The following is a 22,470-nucleotide window of genomic DNA, read 5'->3' as shown; positions in this document are numbered from 1 at the left end:
CCCAGTTTCTGAAGATTGGAAAGATGAAAGGTAGTAGAAACTTTATTCATGTTCTGTATGTTTGTGTTTCCCTCAAAGAGAATTATGAAGAGTGTTAAGAGGAAAAAATGCATTCATACATTCTATATTGTCCACAATTCTGTTGACAGTCTGGACAGTTGGAAAAAGTCAAGAGCTTTAGGAGTTTTTTCTGTCTTTGATGTGTCCCAGAACTCTGACTTTCTGCATTTGCATCAATGTGACAAAATCTGTGCTCTTATTAAAACTTCTTCAAGGAAATTTTTGACTAGGCATCTCAAAACACAGCACCCAAATGATATTTACCCACTGTTAAGTGAAAGAAAAGTCTGTACTTGTTCACTTTGGTTTACATCAGGGTAATTCAGAGCAAAATTCAGCCAGTGTTCTGGGTACTTATTTTGCTTATTTTTCCTGTGTTTTGCCAAGGTACATCATAGTCTGTTTAGTTAATGAAGTCTTGCAAAAAACAATCTTGCTTCATCCATTTGCCGTTGAAAGTTGGTGATTTACCATGAAACATTAATGGATTTGTAAAAAAGCAAAATGAGAACTTGTTACCCCGCTTCTCCAATAGAGAGGAAAGTAATGAAAATCCACTGTAGTGGTCCTGCCCCAATAGTAAAGACCTGAGTTATATCATTACTTGCGTGATCAGAGATTTTGTGAGTCCCAAGGCACACAGTCTCATATACTGGAAAATGTAGCCCATGGGGAACATAGCAGCACAAGATGTCCATAGTCTTTGTGCTCACAAAATAAAGTCAAATAATTAAATCTAAAAGAAAAAAAAAAAAGTGTTCAGGGTTTTGCTTCAGTCACCAAATTTCCCATGTAGTCAGAATGTCCAGAAACTCTTCCCAGGGGTATTCAGGCTGCTTGTTCCTTCCTTAAACAGGGCATTAGTTGAAGTATAGTTGTGGCTTGGTGCATGGGCAACAGAGTAATTTGTATTAATGCCATTGTTGTAGATTGTGATTGGAATCCCCTTGCTGCTTTGTCTTTTGCAGACAGGAAGTTTGCTCCCCTAAATGCAATGGAAAGAGAAAATGAAAGCTTCCTCTGTCATGCAACAGAGTGAGGTCCCAGAGTGTCAGTGCTGAGGTCTGTGTAGATATAGAGTCCAGTGCTCCTGCCATTGCAGAACTGCTCAGATTTACAGTAGCATTATCACCAGAAAAGATTTTTGGACGGTTAGAAAATCTCTGACTTTTTAAACCAGTTTTCCTCAGATAGAGAGCATAATTTTAATTTTTCATTGCCTTGAATGGAATTCTACTTCATTTACTTGTCTGCTCCTTCTTGCTGTGTCCAACATTTGTTCTAATACCTCCTGTGCAGACAAAAATTCTGTTGTGATCCAAAACAGCTAGATTTCTGCACAGGCATTTTCACATTTAAAAATTGAGGAATAGACCACACTACTCTGGCAGCACTGTGAATGGGAATTGAGCACAATTAATGCCAGAACCCAAACCTAGATAACAACTGCATAGACTTCTGATATTCTTATTATATGTTTTTGCATCTAAATTAAAGTCATTGCGTGAACACATTATTTTCATTAACTCAGGAAGTGACTAGGTTTTTTCCTTATATTAAAATATTGAATTATCAGATCCAAGATTTTCTGAACAATTTTCTGCTTTTCAGAAAAAGTAAGTTAAATCTTTTTAATCAGAAGATAAATGATTTTTATATCAGTCAGAATACTACCTAGAATGTGTGAAGCATTTTTGTAAATAAACAGTCTAGAATTCATCTAATTTAGTAATCACCGTTTAAAAGGTAGACATGATATTTAGCACCCTCCACCTCAGTCATGGGACAAAGGCACCTCCTGAAGAGAATCAGACATCCCAGGCAGTTGGGATGAATCGCTTCTTCCCAAGTGCCTGTTTCTATAAATTGCCAGTAGAAGGTGACTCTCAAGTAGTAGAAGGTTTCACTCAAATACTCTGCTCTTAGGTGAAGTGAATCCCATTTAAGATTAACAAATTCAGAGAAATATTGGAGGGGAAAAAAGCCTAAACCAGACATTCTGCAATACAGGGCATTTGTGTGCCTTCCCACAAGTAAAATTATGCTTTGGATAATAAATGTGCCTATAAATATCAGGTAGCTATGGGAATTTTTAAAGATTGTATGTTGCTGGAAGGATAAATAGAGACTGGCTGCCAGTGCTAGCAGGATGGTAATCTTTCTCTCAACAAAAAAATTGTGACTTGCTATTGACATATGAAACATTGTGGAGGACAACATTTAAGAATTGAATATAATAGAAACTGAATTGAAGTGATACGCTTAACACTCTGGGTAAATTTCTAAGTGAACAAAACCTAGAACCCACCAGACCCTGGAAATTCCTTAGTGTTCTGTAAATAAAGTTCATTTTTCACCACATAGCAAATTATTACAACCTTAAAAGGAAATTTAATTTTTACCTCAGTCTCAAACGACCCTTTTCCCTGCAGCTAGCCCATTGGGTAGCCTTATTTTTTCACGTCTTCTGGGATAAGTAAATATTCAGAAACTCAAGCTTTAGGAAACATCTAAAGATTCAGGAACTTTACAGTTAGGTGCCTTGATGTTGAACTGCTGAAGCCTGGTCCCTGAACAGAGACCACTGCGCTCATCGTCATAGCGCCCCTGAGGATGGATACCCAGTTCGTGCTCCATTTTCTTGAGTGAGTCCAGCAGAAGCGCATCCTCAACATTGACTTGGTTTCTGTCACCCTCTTACCAATGTATTATTCCACAAATCATGAATGTCAGTATGCTAATGACTATGAAGACTTTACATTAAAGAAGACTAGTTATATTTCTAGACAGTTACCATCTACACTTTGAACAGATGTTACTAGTGATCTTCGTTTTAGCTTTCAGACTGGGGCTTTGGGAAGGTCTACTCTCAAATACCTGCACAAATTAAATTGTGTAGTAACATTGGACTAGCATTGTGGAGCAGCAATGAACACCTCTAGTTTGTGGATTATGAGATGATGAGATCAGATATAGGATTGGAGAAATTGTGTTTCACTGTTGGCCCCTTTAAGTAATTCCTTATCCTAGGTATGAGTCCACTCTTTACTTCATGGTCTTCTGTGCCACAGATTACTTCTGATCCTGCCATTCCTGTCCACAGGAACTCTCCTAACGCACAGCTGGGCCCTGTTCATGTGGTGTCACAAAAAAAGAATTTCCATCACACCTAGAAAGGAGTGGGATAAATGCAGTAAAAGATCAAAAGCTAGGGTTTTCTTTTTTTGATCACAAATTATTAAAATGAGCTCTTGTGCACAACAAGTAGGAGGATGTCAGACTTCACCTGTTTTTCAGAACCTGGAGTTCATGATGAGTTTTCTCCCCAGCTTTTCTCTAGTTCTACACCCATAGTGACTATAGGTGTGACTACTATCCTGAGCTCTTCAGACTCTGCCTACGTCAAACTTCAATGCAGTTTAAACCAATTTCTAATCAGAATACAACTGATGTATTTAAATATGAATCACTACATATGGGCAGAATGAGCATGGAAATCAGTTCATTTACATTTTCCAGGCTGCGCAAAAGTCAGTAGACAAGAGCACTATTTGTGTAGAGATTCTTGAATTAAATGAATGTGTTAGTCAGCATGTTCCTTCCATGGCATTCAAAAAGTTATTTCTTAGACTGTCTTCCAGCTGTTGTATAATATTCTGATTTCATTTATAATATGTGCAGTCACACAAATTCTGTTGACGTCAGTTGTAGTTCACTCCTTATAATTAGTGCATAATACTCTTCTTGTGTTTAACACAGGGGAGTGGAGGAACCATTAATTTTTCTAAAATAATTAAGTTGTCATCAAAATATAATGAAGATAAGAAAATTAAACAAACTCTCTTATGAGTCTGAATGAAATTTAATCTGAAAAAAATAGATGACTGTCTACATCTGAGTTTTCTTCCAAAAGTAAATAACCTTATCTAAAAAAAAGACAGTTCAGCTGGTGCCTTGACAAGTGTGTACATCTGTCACATTAAGAGCAACCCCCAAACACTTAAATAAATGAATAATTAAGGATATCATAAATCTTATGCCACCCACATAATTATGTCACTTTGGTAATGTGTCACTGCAGAAAACAATAGACTTGGAACAAATTCCTCTGGTGCAGAAGTAAGATTGTGCTGACATCCAGCTTAAAACTACCTTTGCCCCCCATCAGCCCTTCTTCTGAGCCAGAAATCAATTAAATTGACATTGAAATCAATGGAAAAATACCCACTGATGCTAAAAAGCCTCAAAATAGTGCAGATCTCTTCATAGATGAAAGACAGGATCTAGCTTATTATTCTTATTCATGTCTAGTCTAAGCATGAGCTAGTAATTTTAATGTCTCAATTAAAAACAAAACAAAGGTCTAGTGTGCTAGATTGTTATTACAGTTGAAAATGAAATTAAGACTGGAAAAAAGAAGGTATGAAGGTAGTAAGTTAAGTCTTGAGAGCGGGATCAGAAACAGCATGGTCAATGCATCACTCATCATGCAAAAGCTTCCACTGGTCATTCATTTAAACCTGTTGCAAAAGTGCTTTGATAAAACTGTGCTTTAGGAAGAAACTTAAGTGCTAATGCCAAGACTAAACCAGAGATGCTTCTTTTCCAGGCCTGTTGGAGGACTGAAAAATTTCTATTTTGCAGAGAAGAGTTTGAAAAAGCTGTCAAATTTCCTCTTCTTCTGGTTCTTCCTCAATTATAAAATAAATAAATAAATAAAAAGACTACTTTTCATTGTTGAAGACCAAATTTGTATCTTTTGACATGACCACAGGGATGGTTACATCTTGCAGATAACCTCTCTGAGAGCTGCCAAACCTTGTAAGGACAGAAAATCCAATGACTAGAAGCATTACTTGTTTGACTGACTTTGAAAAACTCAATGATCCGTGAGCAGACAGAAACAAAAAACTCATTTGCAAGGTACAGCCTTGTATGTGGGGCTTTCCTGTGCACTTAGTTTCAGGCCCAGTTAGCCCAGCATATACAGCTGAGAAATTGCAGCCTAGTTTCCAACTTCTAAATAGGGAAAGACTTGGGACCTGATCCAAATCTCAGTGAAGTCAATGGGCATCTTTCCACAGACTCCAATGGACTTTGAACTGGGCTCTTTGTTCCAAACACTGCTAGTAAGCAAAGCTGTGAGAAAGTATTATGAGTGGTTGCTCTACTGGTCCTCTTTAGGAAAAAAACTTGTCTGTGAGATGTAGCTATGTGCATGTGAGTGTGTGGGTGTGTGCACAAATTTTATACAAACAGGAAAAAAACATTTTCATAAGCAAACCACTTTCCTTACATGGCTCCCTCCTGTGCCAGCTATTTTTAACTGAAAGTACTATAAACAGAGCAGGACAGATATTTGTATCATTCAGACAATAATTTCTCTTGGGTCAGCATAAGAGCAAACATAATTAGGTCTCCTCTTGAGTGAGGCATGGGATGTGTCTTGCTCTCCTCCTAAGTGCACGCAAAGCTTTCCTTGGTTTTGTTGCCATCTTTTCACAACTACTTGACATCACCCATATATTCCCTCCCCACCTCCAAATGGCTGGTGGCTCCTTCCTGTTCTTCCCTTCCACACCACTGCACCCAGATCCTGCCTACCCTTTGGAAAATCCTGCCTGTATCCTCAACAAACTGTCTCTGTTTCTCCAGGGCAATTCTTAATGACTGAGAAGGAGAAACAAAAGAAAAAAAGTTAAAAAAAAAAAAAGGAAAAAAAGCCAATGGAATTTTTCCCTTAATTGTCAATGAATTCCCATTGAATCTGCTCATCTCTCCCTTCCAGGCTTCAGCTAACTCTTTTTTAGCTGCATCTGCAATGGAAGGTCTTTGCAAAAGCAAATTTAAGCTTGTCCAGCCTATTTACTCTTTCTTTTTACTGCCAGGCTCCCCTGATTCTTGCACAGTCTAATTAATTTTTGCTCCACATATTTGTACTATGCAAAGGGACAGTTTGAGGATTTTGCTTTAACTTAGCTCAGAAATTCATTTTATTATGCCATAAACAACAGAAAAAAAACAGTATCCACACAAGTGATAGGTGAAGAGAGCAGGTCCGCAAATTTGATGCTGAAAAAACGGTGCTAATCTCTTTGTGTTTGTCTTGCTGAGCTAGTTCATAGCTACAGTGTTATCTGCAAACACATAAGTTCTGAGTTGTAACCTAAAAGGAGATTTTGTTTCAGCCTGGGTTTTGGCTGTAGGACATAATGCACTGCACTCCACCAAGCATCTTGTAATTCATCCTGAAATCCCCAATATTCACCAGCTTCACCGCTGTTTCTTATTCTATCCTTTTGTTGTAGAGTTACAGACTGCTCCGATACTGTAAATAGTCCATTCTATTCTTCTTCCTAATCACTTGTAGACATGTGATTGAAGGTGATAGGTATGACTACAATGCAGGCTGCTTCTCAGTATGATAAATCAGTCTTTTTTAAGATCTTTCATACCAGAGTTAATTCAGTCATGGGTACCAAAACCCCATTGAGTAGGCAGCAATCCCCCTGCTGAAAACTTGGGAGCAAAAACTCATTTTTATATAATATTCAGGGATTTGGGTTGATTGTCTGGGTTGGGGGGGGGTGGGGTTGGACTCTTCTTGTACTCATGTCGCTGCTCCAAATTTCTGGAATATAAGCTTTGTTCTTTAAGGGTACATCAAGGAAAAAGTTCTTTCTTGACAAAAAGAGAAATCTGAATCCAACTAAAGTCAATGGGAGATTTGCCAGTGAAATTACTGAGACCAGTGTTGCACCTTGATATCTTACAACCCTGTTGGATCCGTTCTTGTTACATTTGATCAGAAATTTCTGGTTAGGGAAAACATAGGAGCTAAAGCACTTATCCGTACTGGATCCTCTCCAGTATCAATTCCCTTCTAGCTTCCAAGCAAGGCATGAAATATTTAAAATGAGCACTCTTCTCACCTTCTGGACAGCCTCTCAGCCATCTGTCTGAAAAGCCACTATGTAGAAGCTTGAAAAATGTCTTTTTTTTTTTTTTTTTTTTTTTTTTTCTATGGGGGTTGAACAGGACTGGGCCGAGTATTGACCCCTGAGGGACACCACTGGTCACAGGCCTCCAACTTGACCCCACTCCATTAATTAGAACCCTTTGAGTCCTGTCACACAATCAGGACTCAGTCCATCTCACTGCCCCCTCATCTATCCCACACTTCCTTAATTTTCTAATGATTTTTTTTTTTTTTTTTTTTTTTTTTTTTCCATAGGTGGTTTTTGTTATGGCCTGAAAAGCAAGTTTCACTTGTTGAGTAGAACCACAGTATTGAGAATTTCCACAGTGACTTCTCCTGTTTGGGGGGCAAGATTCTTTTTAACATTGAGGCTGAAGGGAATATTCAACACTCTAAACATTAGGCATATAGCAAGTGCCTGAATCAGGAGCCTGAGTCCAATGTGTCATCTCTGATGGCTCTAGAAAAGAGTGCAATGTGCATAATTAGGGCACCTACTTCTCTTCATTGACTGTAAAATTCACTGTGTTCAAAGAGAGGGGTAAAATTTACTTCCATGCAAGCGATCCAAGCTAGAAACAAATCTCGATCTCCTAACAGTGATATTAAATACAGATTGTGATCAGTAAACCATAAATGGTTGGAAAAGGTCAGGACTGAGAACCACCCAAAGGTCTGAATAGTTCTCAAAGCTATTCAGATCCCTTTTATCTGCTAAATTGGGTTGGACAGTCTTGTGAGAACTGGTTTTTTTTATGAGGTTTTTTTAGGTCTTTCTGCTTCTGGATAAGCTGTAAATAGCCTGAGAAAAGGCTTTCTCATAGTATTTCGACTATTCCCATTCTAGTCCCAAGAGACCTGAGGCAGTGTGAAAACAAAGATGGAAAGTAATTTTTAGGATTGCCTAAAAGCTTGAAGTTGAAAGAGAGGTGCGTGGTAAGAGGGTTGAGGAGGGAGGACTAAGGTAGAGGATAAGACCACTTTTTTGATCTGAGATGGCTCTCCTAACAGAAGAAGTTAGGATGACAGTTGACAAGAACATAAAAATGCAAGAGCATTTCTACTTAGACCAGATTTGTCTAGCCTGGTGTCTGACCAGCAGCAGATGCCAAGTTAAAGGTATGAGAACAGCAGAAGCGTATATTCCTACCTCCCTGGGGCTGCTCCCAGTGGCTTATGTTTTATGGCTTTCTTGAGCCAGTGACAGCATCCCAGTGCTGAGCTCTTCTTATTCAGGAGACGGGCTATGCAACCCCTTCCCACAGAGTGCGGGGAGATGGTAGTTCCTGCACATCATCTTCCTACCTGCGAATTCACTGCCCACCTACCAGCAGCTTTGCTCATAAGGCTCAACCTCTGTTGCTCTGAGCTGATCTTTCCCTGTACAGAAGACCGTTCACAGGGTGTGAACATCTTACCAGCAAAGAATATTGTGAGAAAATTTGTCTTATTTATACCAGTTTAGAAACAATTCAAAACAGCTGTGGGAAATGAGAGAATGGTAGATGGAAAGATGGGCAAAGAACTTCCCTCCCATTGACTGCTACTGCCAACAACAGCTAATTTCTCCCTGTGTTCAGGTCCTGGCTTGTGCGAACAAAAGCAGAAGGAGAGCTCTGTCTCCCAGGAGACAGGTATCAACACACAGAGAGGAAGCTAATGGCAATCGGGAGGCAGAATTACCTGTCAGGAAAGCATTCAGTCAGGCACACGTGTGTGTGTTTCCTGTGAACATGCTGGCCCTGCAGCATCCATCAGCACAGCTCACCCCAGCCCTACAGCCATCGCTCGCTGCTCACTGGGAGCGGGAGCACCAGCCTGAGGACAGCAGAGCATCCATGCCTAGGGCTGAGGGTGACATGGAAAGTGGAAAATTGCATAGAGCATTGTGTTAGCAAATCCCAATGTCATAAAAAGCAATTACAGTCTTTTAAAACAGGGTTAAGCCTCATGAGGCAGAGAGGAAAGGAGGAGAGCGCTTGATCTTAATCCAAAGTTTTTATTACTGAAATGTGTTTATTACTGTGTAATATATCTGCATATTATAACAGATTATCTTACTACTAAAACAGAAATCACAAGTCCTGTCAGTAGAAAGGAGGCAACTTTTAACTCACTTGTGCTACAAGTATACTTTCTACTCTGACATGTCAAGTGGTCCCCTTGTAGAGAATGGGGTGGGAAAGGACTGACTCAGTTGCTGTGTTAAAGTGGATGAAACAGAATATCTAGCCATAAGAGGTGTGACTTCTATCCTTGCATAGCTGACTCAAGAAGGTAAGGCTAGCAGTATTAAGAAACAGAATAAACCCCATGGCATTTATAAAATCCCGCTCAGCAACACAGTAGGGTGTAGGAATATTCTCCTTACAGACAAATTGTCCTTCCTTTAATGGCTAGGCAGCTGGCCAGCAGGGATTACTAACCTCATTAATATCTCATGTTTAGTTCTAGCTTATAAATAGAGCTGCAATTATGCATGTACATGGTCTATGCAACTAAGTGTTCTTATCGCTGTTTCCCTCCTGTCCTCTTCTTCAGTCTCTCCATTTATTTTATTTGTTTATTGTGTCTGAATTTAGACTGTTAGCTCTGCAGATCAGAAACATTTGTTTGTACAGTTAGCATGACGAGATGATCTTGTTCTGTTGGGAGCTGTTGTTATACAAATATAATACAAATGTTGCTAATTTGTTAATATTGTTAATCTTTTTGCAGATATTTTCCTAACAAAGGAATAAGCACTCTGGTGAGCAGTATCTGGATTAGAGCACTGGAGACTCAGGCCAGAAGCTACAGCACACCCTCACCTTTTCCCCTTACCTTCTTTAGATGATTGACACTGCAATCTCAGCTGCTCTTGTGACTGTCTCTCAGTTCCTTGTCATCTTGTACTGAAGGCAATTGCTGGTTCCTGAAACCAGCTCACTTTATGATCATTCCCCCTGCTGTATGTTGGGGAACACAACAATGATATAAATGCTTACTGTGAACATTATCTTTTTTGGTAGATGTGCCAAAATTTAACAAGTGTTTGGGGAAAAATAATGCCAAAAGCCTTTTCCTTTTGTAATAAGAAAAAATTAAACTAAATGATGTCAGCTGTCCATCAACAAAATGTTTCATTTGAATATCAGGCATTTCCCTCAACCGCGAAGCAATGAAAACATGAGAGTGACTTTAACCTCTGTAAAACTGGGGGTAGGTCATCGCACTTGGTTAGAGTCCTTAGGTTGACTTCTCTGCTTTTTTAAAAGGTTCCCACATTCTCTAACATGTTCTTGTCCTACCTTGTATTAAGTATAAAATACCAATATTGCTACTGAGACAAAGACTGCCTTTATAGGATGGCTGTTGCCCCTTCCCATGCGCAGTCATGCTTCAGTGACTTCATTTCTGTGATCAGTATTTTAGAGTTAGTGTTAGACTGTCAACAGGGGAGTGAGATTATTGGAAAGTGGGAATGGTGGATGCAGATCTCTTAAGGAGAAAGGGGAATTTGATGTATGTCTGGGTAAAAGCCTAACTGCTGTATCAAAGGATACAACTTCTTCCAGCATTTTTTGAATCTAACTGATGACTTCTCTTTCACTGCTTTGATCAGGTTAGGTCTAAAATAAATAGAAAATAAGTTATTAATAACTTTTTACAACATGCATTGTAAGTGTATAAAAAGTAATAATTTTCTTTAGCAACTTTTCTCTGAATTCCATCTGCAATTACAAGTGGCTTGGGGTTGTTCAAAAGCATATTTTTTAATGAATAAATGGCTCATAGGAAAAATCATCTAGTGATAACATTAGCTATTGACAAACATAGTTCTGCCTTAACTAAGATGTTTTCAGACTGTTGTTGGACTCAGTGATTTCAGGTTGCAGATGAAACACGATGGTGACTGCGCTACAGAAAAGTAGTTAAACAAGCATCTTGTAGCTGTGAATTTACACAGGACAGTAAAACTCAGCTGCATTGACTTCTTTTGTAGTATCACAGCACAATCCTAAGACTTTGCAGTGTCTGTTGGTATAGTCCACATTAATATTTCAGAGCATCTGAAAATGTTGTTTACTCTGTACAAAATGGCTGTCATTGTATGCAACTGATGAAACAGCAACCAATAACCTCTAGCAGTCAGCAATCCAGCAAATCAGTTCTTTGTTTTTGTTTTAAGGAGGATTGCTATAGCCTGAAGTTGTTAAAATAAGTCTTGCCACAAAATCTTCTCATATTACTTCAGGATATCTATTTCATTTCCCTTTTGCCAGCTTGTCTTTTTCCTACGCCCCTTCTTTTGATTTTAGACAGGCTGTGTGAGCAAAATTTTAGGGCCAGCTAACAGATGTCTTCATATAAACCTTCACTTAGGGAAAAAACCAAAACACACTGGCTGTGTCCATACAAACAGCTTGGCCCATTCTTGAACTCCAGAAAATGCTTCAAAATGATTTGTAGTCTTTCATAAAAGTCATCAATTCACTCAAAACTTGATTCCTCCACTTGAGCTCTGCTTTTTGGTATTACTGGTCCAATGATGAAGACTAGTCTTGGCTTGCCGTCTGGACATAAAAAGCAGTCAGGATGCTGGCTTTCACGTGAAGAATACACTTCTCACTGACACTGTGTATTAGTCCTGCTCCTCTGCATCCTCCTCCTCTTCCATCCCTAATTGCACTCTCACCCCAGGACAGTAGTATGGACAAATATTGAGAGAAAGTGCTTGAAGTCTTGGCGGTTTGCACCTGGATCTGCAGAAAGTGCTGCCCCATTGTGCTTATAAATAGCACCATTTCTTATTTGTTGCATCTGTCTTCTGCCACAACGCTGCAGACACATTTTTTTATTCTGTATCTATTTATAAATATTCCATCAGCTTAAAACAAATAATCAAAATCCTCCATCAGGCATACATATGTTTCCCGGTGTAAATGTAGATGTGGAAAGGGTGAAAGAAGTGGATTACTGACTGTAGAATAACACTGGCCAGGCTGTTACTCTTATAGTGAGTGATAAGTTAGAAATGTATGGTTCCTCTATAACAACGTGCTTGAAGTCAGTCATTTAAGGCTGTGGTTTTGTTGGCTTAACTACAGGTTAAAAAGCATTTTCACTTCCTCAAAGAAATTTTTAGGAATTAGCACAATAACCTTTATGGAAGAATTCCATGGAAGTTAACTGCAATTTTAAAAATTGGAGGGGTGGATATATGAATTAAAGAGCTTTATTAAAAAGTATTTAAACTATAGAATTTGAAAAGAATGAAATAATTTTGCATAATTTCAAATTTTTACAGAATTAATTAGATAATCATATCTCTATTTAAGAGTTCTCTGGGAAGTTATTTAGAAATATTATTATTCTCTGCTTATAAAGGATAGAAGTACTCAGTATTGATTTTTTTACAGACCGACAATGTTGTCTGTTTGGCAACCTCCTTGAGTTCATTGGCAATGCACAGATTTGATGATAATCGTTTGAACCTCAGAAATATCAGCTAGAGACTAAACCAGAACAGAGCGAAAACAAAGGAGAGTTCTCTGTGCAATAACTTTTAAACAGTAAAATGCCTGCTTTCTTGAAGGCTTTAGTGATGTTTGTTTTCCAGATTCAAAACAGAAAATCTTATTTTCCTCCCACTTAGAGCTGGCATCTAATTTGGGTTCACTACTGCAGTCTTCACAAGGCATTGAACATGTTTAATCTTTTATGGAATAAATTTATGTATAACTGTAAAGCTCTTAACATCTAGAGTGCAATTTTTTTTTTTTTTCATTTTATTCTACCTCAAAAAGTTACTTACTGTTTCCAGTTCTGTGTAAGTCACCAATTTCAGATTAAACAGGAGTACAAAGAAAGTAGATAAAACTCAGTCAATATTGTTTCATAGCACTCTAAGAAATAGTTCCAGCACTTTCTGTGCCATACACATCCACAATTATTAACTAATAAAAGGTGCAAATATACTGCAGTTGAACTGGTTTGCTTGCTAAAAGCTCATCAGTGGTGATGGTAAGGCTGCAGGAGCATTACTAAACATTTTTTCTGTATAGCTGTTCTGGCAGAAATTAACGTAGTTGTAGTTGATTAATGTTGACCAGCATTTTCCATTTAAGACTGTATTTGTGGTTGCCTACAAAGTTTTGAGGAGAGGAGAGGAGAGGAGAGGAGAGGATTCAAAAGGACCTACAACGACTAGAATTTGACTGCCTGACCACTCCAGGGATGACCAAAAGTTAAAGCCTGTTATTAAGGGCATTGCCCAAATGCCTCTTAAACACTGACCAGCATGGCAGGGCCAGGGCTGGTGACAGAGGGTGTTGCTCAGTAGCAACTGCACATTAAAAAATTATCCCACTGAGAAATTAGGGGACTCTGTGGTTTGGAGGATTGACCTGGCTTCATTCCTAAGTAAATCTTCCAGAATTATGGTATGTTGCAAAGCTCTGAAAAATCAGTCAGCAATAGAAACTTTCTAGTATTTAATAGCTAGGTAGCTCGCCTTAGTTTTTATTTGTATGCAGTACACTGCGATCCACGCCTGCACAGTTTGAGCTGTTCTTTCCTTGCAATTGCTCCTTTCTCTTGATGGTGCTGAAACACAAAGAAGGCTTCACTGTTCTCTCAATACACCTGTTGTATGGAAGAAAAAGTAATGGCATGGGAGAGAGGGGGAGAGAGACTTTGCATGAAGCACAGAAAAAGGAAACAAAAGAAACAGGAAAAAATGTTCAGGGCATAATATAAAAATAATGCTTAGTTCGCAAAACCTGGAATCCTGAACACATGCCAAAAGAGCATGCTGAAATCCTTGACAAACACTTCAATGGTATTAAGAGGATATCTATCTATAGGATTTATACTGATGGTATTTTGCCATTTTCACAGATTGAAAAATAAACTTAAGTAATGTAATGGTTGAAAAATCAAGCTTTCCAAAGATAAGAAATGCAAGAAATACAGAGTGCCAGCTCATGGCAGCAACATGTACGCTGTCCCTCCGTGGTTTTCACAAGCCCTTTTTGGCACTAGTGGCAGGGTGCTGAGGCTGGAGCCTCCAAGCAGGCAGAACCCACCCTGTAGTCAAGCACCTCCATGCTCAGGATGCAACTGTATGATCACTGTGATGACTATTCCCTCAGTATTTTGTTCCTTGTACTTACACATTTCACCCCATTCACTGTTCACTTGAATTTTCTTCCTCCCTCTCTCTCCTGCCCTTCCCTCCCTTCCTCTTCCCTCTCTCCTTTGTCTCCTCCTGTCCTCTCCCCCTGCCTCCTGCCCTCCCTGAGTGCCTCTCCAGGTAACTGTGACACGCGTTAACAGAAAGCAGCAGAAAAAGCATATGAGGAGTGATCTTTGCTTGGATACAAAATACCCACATGTAATTCCTGATGGTTTTCTTAAGCTCCCATTTCGCAGACTTTACGTTACCAATATGCAGCATAGGAGCACAGCCAATGCATGGCCTTCATTATTCACCCAGATCCCTCCCATGCTGGTCTGGGAGCACTTGCCCACACACTGTGTGACTGCAGAGCACCACAGACACAGACAAAGAAGGGGGAGAACCTCTGCCTTTTCTTTGGGTCTGGTCTCATCCCATTTTTAACTCTCCACCCACAAACTTCTCTTCTCTTGCTCTACGTAAAATTATGACAGCTGTCATGGGACTTCTCACCATGCTAGAGAAGGAAAGGTTTTCTTTGTATGAAGTTTATGCTGGTTTCCTCTCCATTTCACTGCTTACATTCTGATGAGACAACAAGGTCTATGAATCACCTAGGGACCCTTCACTATATTTATCACAGGAGCATTTTCGCCAAAAGACCTTCTCAGACTTTCCTTATGCCACCTCTGAAACCAGAGCCATGTGAGGTGAAGTGTGAGGACAATCAAGTGTTTTTGTATTTGCAGCAACTTGGTGGGCAAGGGTGCCAGCAGTGGAAAGACTGCTGGAGGTGTGGGTGTGCTGTAGTTTATTTGATATTTTCCTATTTGAGAGTGGGTTGCCTTGTCTTTTTCTGCCTGGTTCAGTTTTATGGGAGGAAAGAAGCCATTGTTTTGAGCTGAAGACTGAACTCCAAGGAGAGGGAGGCTTGAGCTAGGACTTGGTTGTCTGTTTTCTTGCCCTAAATAACAAAGGAAAGTGGCTTCCTGGTAGCAGCAAAAAATCAATTAACATTTAAGGATGGTTATGAGGGCTAGTTCTCTACAGTCACTTATGACTGAGGACATCAGAAGTATCCTGTCCTGACTAGTGTAATAACAGTTTATCTCCCAGGTATACGCCCACATACATAAAAAACTGTGGAAGATAGCCTAACTGCTGTCACCAAGGGACCATGCGAGGTGCTGATGTGTTTTGTTGGTGTTAGCCACACATGGAGGCTTCCTGCAGGAGGTAGCATCCAGTCCCTAGACAATGATGTGCATGGGTCATGTTGGTAGGCATGGCTTTAAGGCCTGGAATGTCAGAGGAGTTCTCTCCATGATGTCCGTCAAAAGAGCTGAGGCTATGAAGGAAAGGGCTTGTTACCATCTTGCTAGTAGCCTGTAGGTGCAGGCAGGCCTTTGGAGGTAGAGTGGAGATTAACGGTATCACAGAGGCTGAAGTTCAGTCTGGCTTCCCTCTCTCTCTGCTGCAAAAGTCTGCTTGACCATGTCGAAGGCAGGAGGTGGCACCCCGCTGTACCAGCCTGCACGGCCAGTCACAGGGTGTGCAGTGAGAGAGGAGAGGGGTGAGTGCCACAAAGCCCTTGCGGAGGATGGCAGAAAGGTTGTGGGACAAACGCCTTTCTGGAAGCATCTCTGTTATTCAATATTCAATGTTGATTTCATTGGGACTGTCTGAAGCACTCTCACCAACATTTCTTCAAATTGCAGTTTGTAGGTTGCTAGAAAGCACTGTATGGAATCCTAAGCAATTAGGCTCCGGACTTTTCAGCCTGGAACACAAAATTAGGTAGTCAGCTTTTGACCTTCATCTCTAGGTCCCTACAAAGGACTAATAATAATGTAGCACCTCAGCTGGATGCTGTGAAAATTAATCCATTACATTTGTGAAGTATCCAAATACTCCGAAACTGAAAACATCAGAATAGCCGTTGAGAAAACTGACAAACCTCTGTTATGACGAGGGTTGGAATAGCATGAATTAAGTAAGATCTTTAAGGTCATATACTGAATAAAAATAAAAATAAATGTCATATATCCATGCACTGAATGAGGCAGAGATACTGGGGGAAAAATATGATCACGTAATGAAGGTCTGAATTGAAATGTACGCTCCAGAAGGCCAAAAGAAAGTTACAGGAAATCTCAAGTCTTCCATCCTGAAACTTCTGAATGCTTAGCTCTCCAGCTTTGGTGCATCACTTCTTTTGACCTTCGCCTCCTCTCCTCTCCTCTCCTCTCCTCTCCTTTCATTCCATTGCAGGTTAACCCCAGGAGGCAGCTCAGCACCACACAGTTGCTTGCTCACTCCCTCCCAGGTGGGATGGGGGAGAAAATCAGAAGGGTAAAAGTGAGAAAACTCCTGGGCTGAGATAAAGACAGCTTAACAGGTAAAGCAAAGCTACACGTGCAAGCGAAGCGGAATATGGAATTCATTCACCACTTCCCACCAGCAGCCATCTCCAGGAAAGCTGGGCTCCATCACGCATAACAGTGGCTTGGGAAGACAAATGCCATAACTCCAAACATTCCCCCTCCCTCTTCCTACCCCCAGCTTTTATTGCTGAGCACAGTGTCATATGTTCTGGCATATCCCTTTGGTCAGTTGGGGTCAGCTGTCCCGGCTGTGCCCCCTCCCAACCTCTCGTACACGCCCAGCCTCCTGGCTGGCGGGGCAGCTGTGTAAGCACCACTCAGCAATAACTAAAAGACTGATCTGTTGTCAACGTTGTTTTGGTCACAAATCTACAACACAGCACCATATGAGTTGCTGTGAAGAAAATGAACTCTACCCCAGCCAAACCCAGTACACTTTCTTTTCTATTTTCCTTTTGTTTTCTTTTCCTTTCTTTTTCTATTTCCACGCTTCCTTTCTCCCTTGTCTTTTTCCCTTTTTCTAATATAACATTTTTAAATGCAGTACCTTTTCTGTTACCATGAAAATTGCTTCTACACATACAACTAACAACTTTTTAGAGAGCAAATACTTCCAAGCTTCTCAAATTGACTGGACTTTTCCCAGCTTTTTAGAGCTTGATAACATCCAGACAAAAATCAGAATACTCAGATGTTTTTGCTCTAACATGTGCTGAGCGTGTGACTCATCTTCACTGTGCACTGAGATCCAGCAGAACTTGGACCCAGGACTCAGAGAATAACAGAGCAAAACGACAGTACATGTTTGTTGGTTTATGTTTTGAAAAGGAATAAAATTTCTCAAACAACAAGAGATTTTGGGCTGCTGATCCATAGAGCTACACCAAGTGGCTTAGAAAATATTTAGAAACTATAATTGCAACCAGTTGCACGGTGCTAATGGACAAAGTGATGGAAGAATTAGATAATATTGTAGTGCTGGGGTATAAAGCGGGATGAAAAACGAGCTTGTAGCTTGTTTGTGCTCTTTATAACGAGCTCATTTGTGCAGTGTGATCCGTACGCTTACCTCTGCACTGCCCACCCAGCTGGGCTGGTGCACAGGAGCTCCTCGTGCCCACTGGTGGGCAGATGAGCAGGCACGGCCACGGGCTGGCTCTGGGCTCTCTGCCGGGTGGCCACGTGGGCAGCAGACAAAGCACATTTGGACACCGCCACTTCAGGGACTGCTGCTTCTGAGCAGCCAAACCACAGCCCCAACTGCTACCCTCAGTATCAACAGATACATGCAGAGAGTGTCTACTTGCCGTGTGATCTTGGAGAAGTCACTTCATGTCTTTTTGCCCACAGTTCTTGAAAGTACGTGTCTGAGCAGTGCCCAACGTCATGGAGCCCAGGGCTAGGGCTATCACAGGAGGTCTCTACGTGCTACAGTAATACAACAGCTCACTAATAACTGCAGAGCTCTACTGAATCTTTCTGCAAATGTTTTGCATCCCTTGAAAACCACTAGTAGTACTTACTAAATATTTAAAGCTTCCATGTCACAGCAAATGAAGGACCTTACACTGAAAGAGTTGGTGAGAGCTCAGCAGTTCTGAAAATCTGGTTGTTTTTATTTAAATGATTACATGACAAGACTAGCTGTTCTTGTCCTATCTTCCTCCCATATTTTTGTGAGCACTTTAAGAATATTAATGGTAGCCCAATGATAACCAAAAATCAGGTTCATATGCTTTAAAACTAGAATGGACAGTTATTAATATAGCTAGTCTGACTTCCTATACAGGAGACTAAAATTCTCTGTGCAATTCCTTCACCAGGTCTCAGTTCACCTACAGCATCTATTTAAAAAAAAATCTGATCAGATCAACATCTGTTTTTATTTAAAGATATCTATCCCCTTCTTAAATAAACTACTTAGTAGATGGTTATTAACACTGGTCAGAAAATATTTTTTCCACTGACAAAGAAATTTGAGGGTGGGGTTAGGATTCCACCTGGAAAAGCCAATGCAGAATTACTGGGGAAATGCATTTCAAGTACGTGTTGTTTGCATTCTTTTCCATAAGCCAGGTAACTGTATCAAATTACAAATTTCAAGATGCACTGTGGGCTTTATTCTTCTCAAAAGAAGCCTCATATATCACTGGAGAAAAAAATGGAAATATCAATTGCTGTGTAATTCCTGTTTCTGGGTGGCGATGTAATGACTATACCAAAGCCAAAATATTTTCCATGCCAATATCTATATTGACAATAATGTGAAAAATAGAAGCATGGTAAAAAAATGTAAAAACTAGATATAGTAGCTTATCTTTTGCAAATACTATTTTTTCTCAGTTAAGAACACCAAACAAATACACTCTGTTCAAGGCCACAGAAGACCAACAGCCTGAAGGCTTCTAGTTCTGCTTGAGCAACGTATGATATTCCATGGAGCTTCAAGAAAAAGGATAAAAGCTTGATGTTGATGCAGAATTTAGGAGACAGATGTTCAATTTCCTCCTTCAGCACAGACTTCCTATATAACTCTGAACACATTTGGGTCTTGGTTGCAGAACAGGTTCCAATAGCCTGATGCTGAGCTGTGCAATGCCTAACTCCTAAGTTCCTGGTGTCCAAAGTAGAACTCAATATCACAAAGATAAGTTCTAGATCTCTACAATGCACAAAGAGAGCACAAACAGGATCATGACAGGCAACACATGAAGCAACGAGATGCCTGGAGTAGTCAACAGGCAATAGTGAGCATATTTTGAATTCAGCCTCATGCTAGGTCCTTGCACAGGGCTGCAGAGAGGTACCTCTTTTAAGATAAAAATTGTCTGGTTAGTTTTGTCATCTGGTGTGCCAAAACTCTTTAAAAATTGTTTCAGCAATACGAATGACTTTTACAGCTGCTGTTGTGCTCACCAATATTGTTATCTCTGAGATCCAGATTTAGTTCCTGCCTCTGCTATATCTCTTGCATCTCTGTAAGCACCCTAATTAGCAACTATCAGCTATTGGATGGCCTGGGAATTCTTTGTGCCCTGAGTGAAATTCTACTGCTTTGCATAAAGCAGAGATTCATGGGGTAAGTGACAAAGACCCTAAATGTGAGTCTGCCATGGCAGCCTAACAGCTGGGGAGAAGGAGCCCCACATTTCAGCCACTGCCCCGAGCACTCCTCATGCATCCTGGCTGAGAGCTGTTTAGGTAAAATACATAAGCAGGGTTCAGGCAAAGTGCATAAGCAGTACTTTGGGACTCAGGACTGCCTTTCGAAAATGCTAAGCTGCTAAATAAAAGGGGCAACTTCTGCCTGTGCTTTAAAAGAAAGAGCAGCCAAAATGGATTCATTCATTGGTTGGATTTTTTTTCAAGTTCCCAAACACAAGGGTAACAGATGAAGATATGTCTAATTCATGAGTCTGGAATGGCCTTTGAGACACTGAAGATCTGAGGTGTTATGGGATGTTTGCAGAGCTTTCTAAGCATCATGCAGCAGGCAAGCTCATCATCAAGAATGCAGAATTTGTGAAGTTTTGACCCCTCCAACAGTAAGCAATGGCTGAATCAGAGTTTTGGGGATCACAGTTTTTTACTTGCCCTTTTTTTCCACTAAACAGCTTTTTCCTTCTATTGCTATTTTACTAGTTTATTTTGTCATTTAACTTGCTTGTGTCTCAGTCTCTCATCTATGAAAGTAGGGGGATAGGCCTACCTTAAAACAATGCTAAAGATGAATATGCTTATTCTTAGAGACATATAAATAAATTCTCTCCCTTAAAAAAGGTGATGTCCAGAAAAATATTTTTGGTTAATTCCATTTTTTCTATGTTTGTAGTAGGACTTCTATATGTAGCATAGTATACTGAGGACAGAGTTTTTTGCGTTCAAGTACAAACCCCCCAAAGCCATACCACCTTAATTTACTACGGAAAGATAGACACTAAGTTGTCAGAAATTTTATGAAAATAGTTGAATTAAAAAAGGAAGAATTCCATCAGTCGATCAGTCCCCACATTGGAGAAGAATGCAAGCCTTGCTATAAAGAAGAGGATTCATGGAAGACAGAAATGTTAGAAATGTTCTAACCATGGGAAAAATGTCAGTGGGAACTTTGCCTTATTAGGCATTGATGAATGCACTCCTCCCTCAAGAGTCTTCTTCCATGTGAAGAACTTGCACTAATGTTCTCACTTTAAGCTAAACACAAACCCTTAAAAAAAATAGTTTTTTTTTCCCTTGGTCCTGCAATTACTTTTGTTGTGTTTGATCCTATTCAGATTTTAAAAATCTAGGAGCCAATGCTTTTCTTTAGAATAAAAGTTTTTTAGTTTGGAAAATCTGGTTGCTGGTTTCAGTAGCAAGTTTTTAAGCAATTGAATCAATTACGTTAGTTGTTTATGGAAAACCTCAGCTCCTCCTGTAGGATTTACTGTGCTACATAACACATGCTAAAATACAATTTCCTCTCTCTCTCTAGTATATGGGTTTTAGTGAGGTTCTAACTAAAAAAGAAAAAATAAAATAAAGCCATATCCCTTTGATTCTAATATAGGCAGACTCTAAAATCTGTCTGTAAAGATTAGTAGAATAGTGACATATCCTAGATCAGAAGTGACATCCCAAGTCCAAAGGCAGTGAAAATGGAGTTATTCAGAATAGAATGGATTTTCTCTTATGCTAACGAAAATGTTCTGGGGTTTTATGGCTCTTTGTTATTTGTTAATTTACTTCAGGAAATGAAGTAATCCTTTTAAAATATATTCAGCATACATCCCATTTGAGAAAAAGTTATTAACAGACAAGAGTTTATATTTATGGGGTTTTTAAGTTAGGGCCGGGGGGGAAGAGACCAACATCCCCACTACCCCTAAACAATCTTCTACACAAATCCCCATTTCTTACAAGTGGTAGATAGCAGATACATGTCAGCAGTGTGATCACAAAGGGCTCACAGCCTTAGGAAACCAGATACAAATTTTCAGACTACCTTTAAGAAAGGGGCTTCAAATTTGCAGGCAAGTATCTGCAGTAAACCCTTTCATCTTAAATCTTAGTACGGAAGTTCATGAGAGATAAGAAGCTTTCTTACTTGAAAGGCTGAGACCTCAGGTGACATGTGGGTACAGGCTATAACTGAACAGACATCTCTCTCCATGTTCAGCAAATGAAAAGTATTATCAAGAAATGTGTATACAACTCTGAGTCTAAAATGAAAATTTCAGGGTAATAGTCTAGAAATTGGAACTATGAAAACAATTTTTATTACTATTTTGAGTTCAGCTGATATGAAACTGAAATAACCTTAATCAAAATGATGTTGACACAGTATTTCAACAAGCTTATACTATATTTTTCATCTAGTAATTTTAATACAGCTTGTTTTGGTATCTGTATGCATTTTGGGAAGTGGAGGATATCTTACACAGGAAGTTCATTCATATGTGTGCTTGTGCATATGCAATGAAATAAAGAAATACAAGGCTGTAAATGAGATATACTACAACCCCTTTTTTTAGGAACTGCTAAAATAAAGTTTACTTTTTGTTTAATTAGCAATTGGAATATACACAAAAGAGAGTTGCATATTTTCTGCCCTACTGAGTTCTTTGGGAATGCAGTAACTGTATTCCTTCAGGCTTTTCTCAGTATTTTGAGCAGATGCCACAATTTAACCTTAAGGAAATTTTTAAAAGAGCATCTCTTAATTTTTTTTGCAGTCTAGGAGACCATCATGTCTTCAGGCTCAGGAGGGTGGAATTCAGCCCCTGGCCCAGGGCTGACCTCAGAAAATCCATGTCATCTCTCTCAGAAACCTCAGCTTTGCTGCTTGTTTGGGCTGGCTGGGGTCTTGTGAATGCCACACGCATTTCAACATGAGAAATGACAAG

This window comes from Calidris pugnax, unplaced genomic scaffold (genome assembly GCF_001431845.1).
Source record: "Calidris pugnax isolate Ruff unplaced genomic scaffold, ASM143184v1 scaffold54, whole genome shotgun sequence".
In the NCBI taxonomy this organism is placed as follows: Eukaryota; Metazoa; Chordata; class Aves; order Charadriiformes; family Scolopacidae; genus Calidris; species Calidris pugnax.
The sequence above is the reverse complement of the archived record's forward strand: the minus strand, read 5'-3'. Positions refer to the sequence as shown.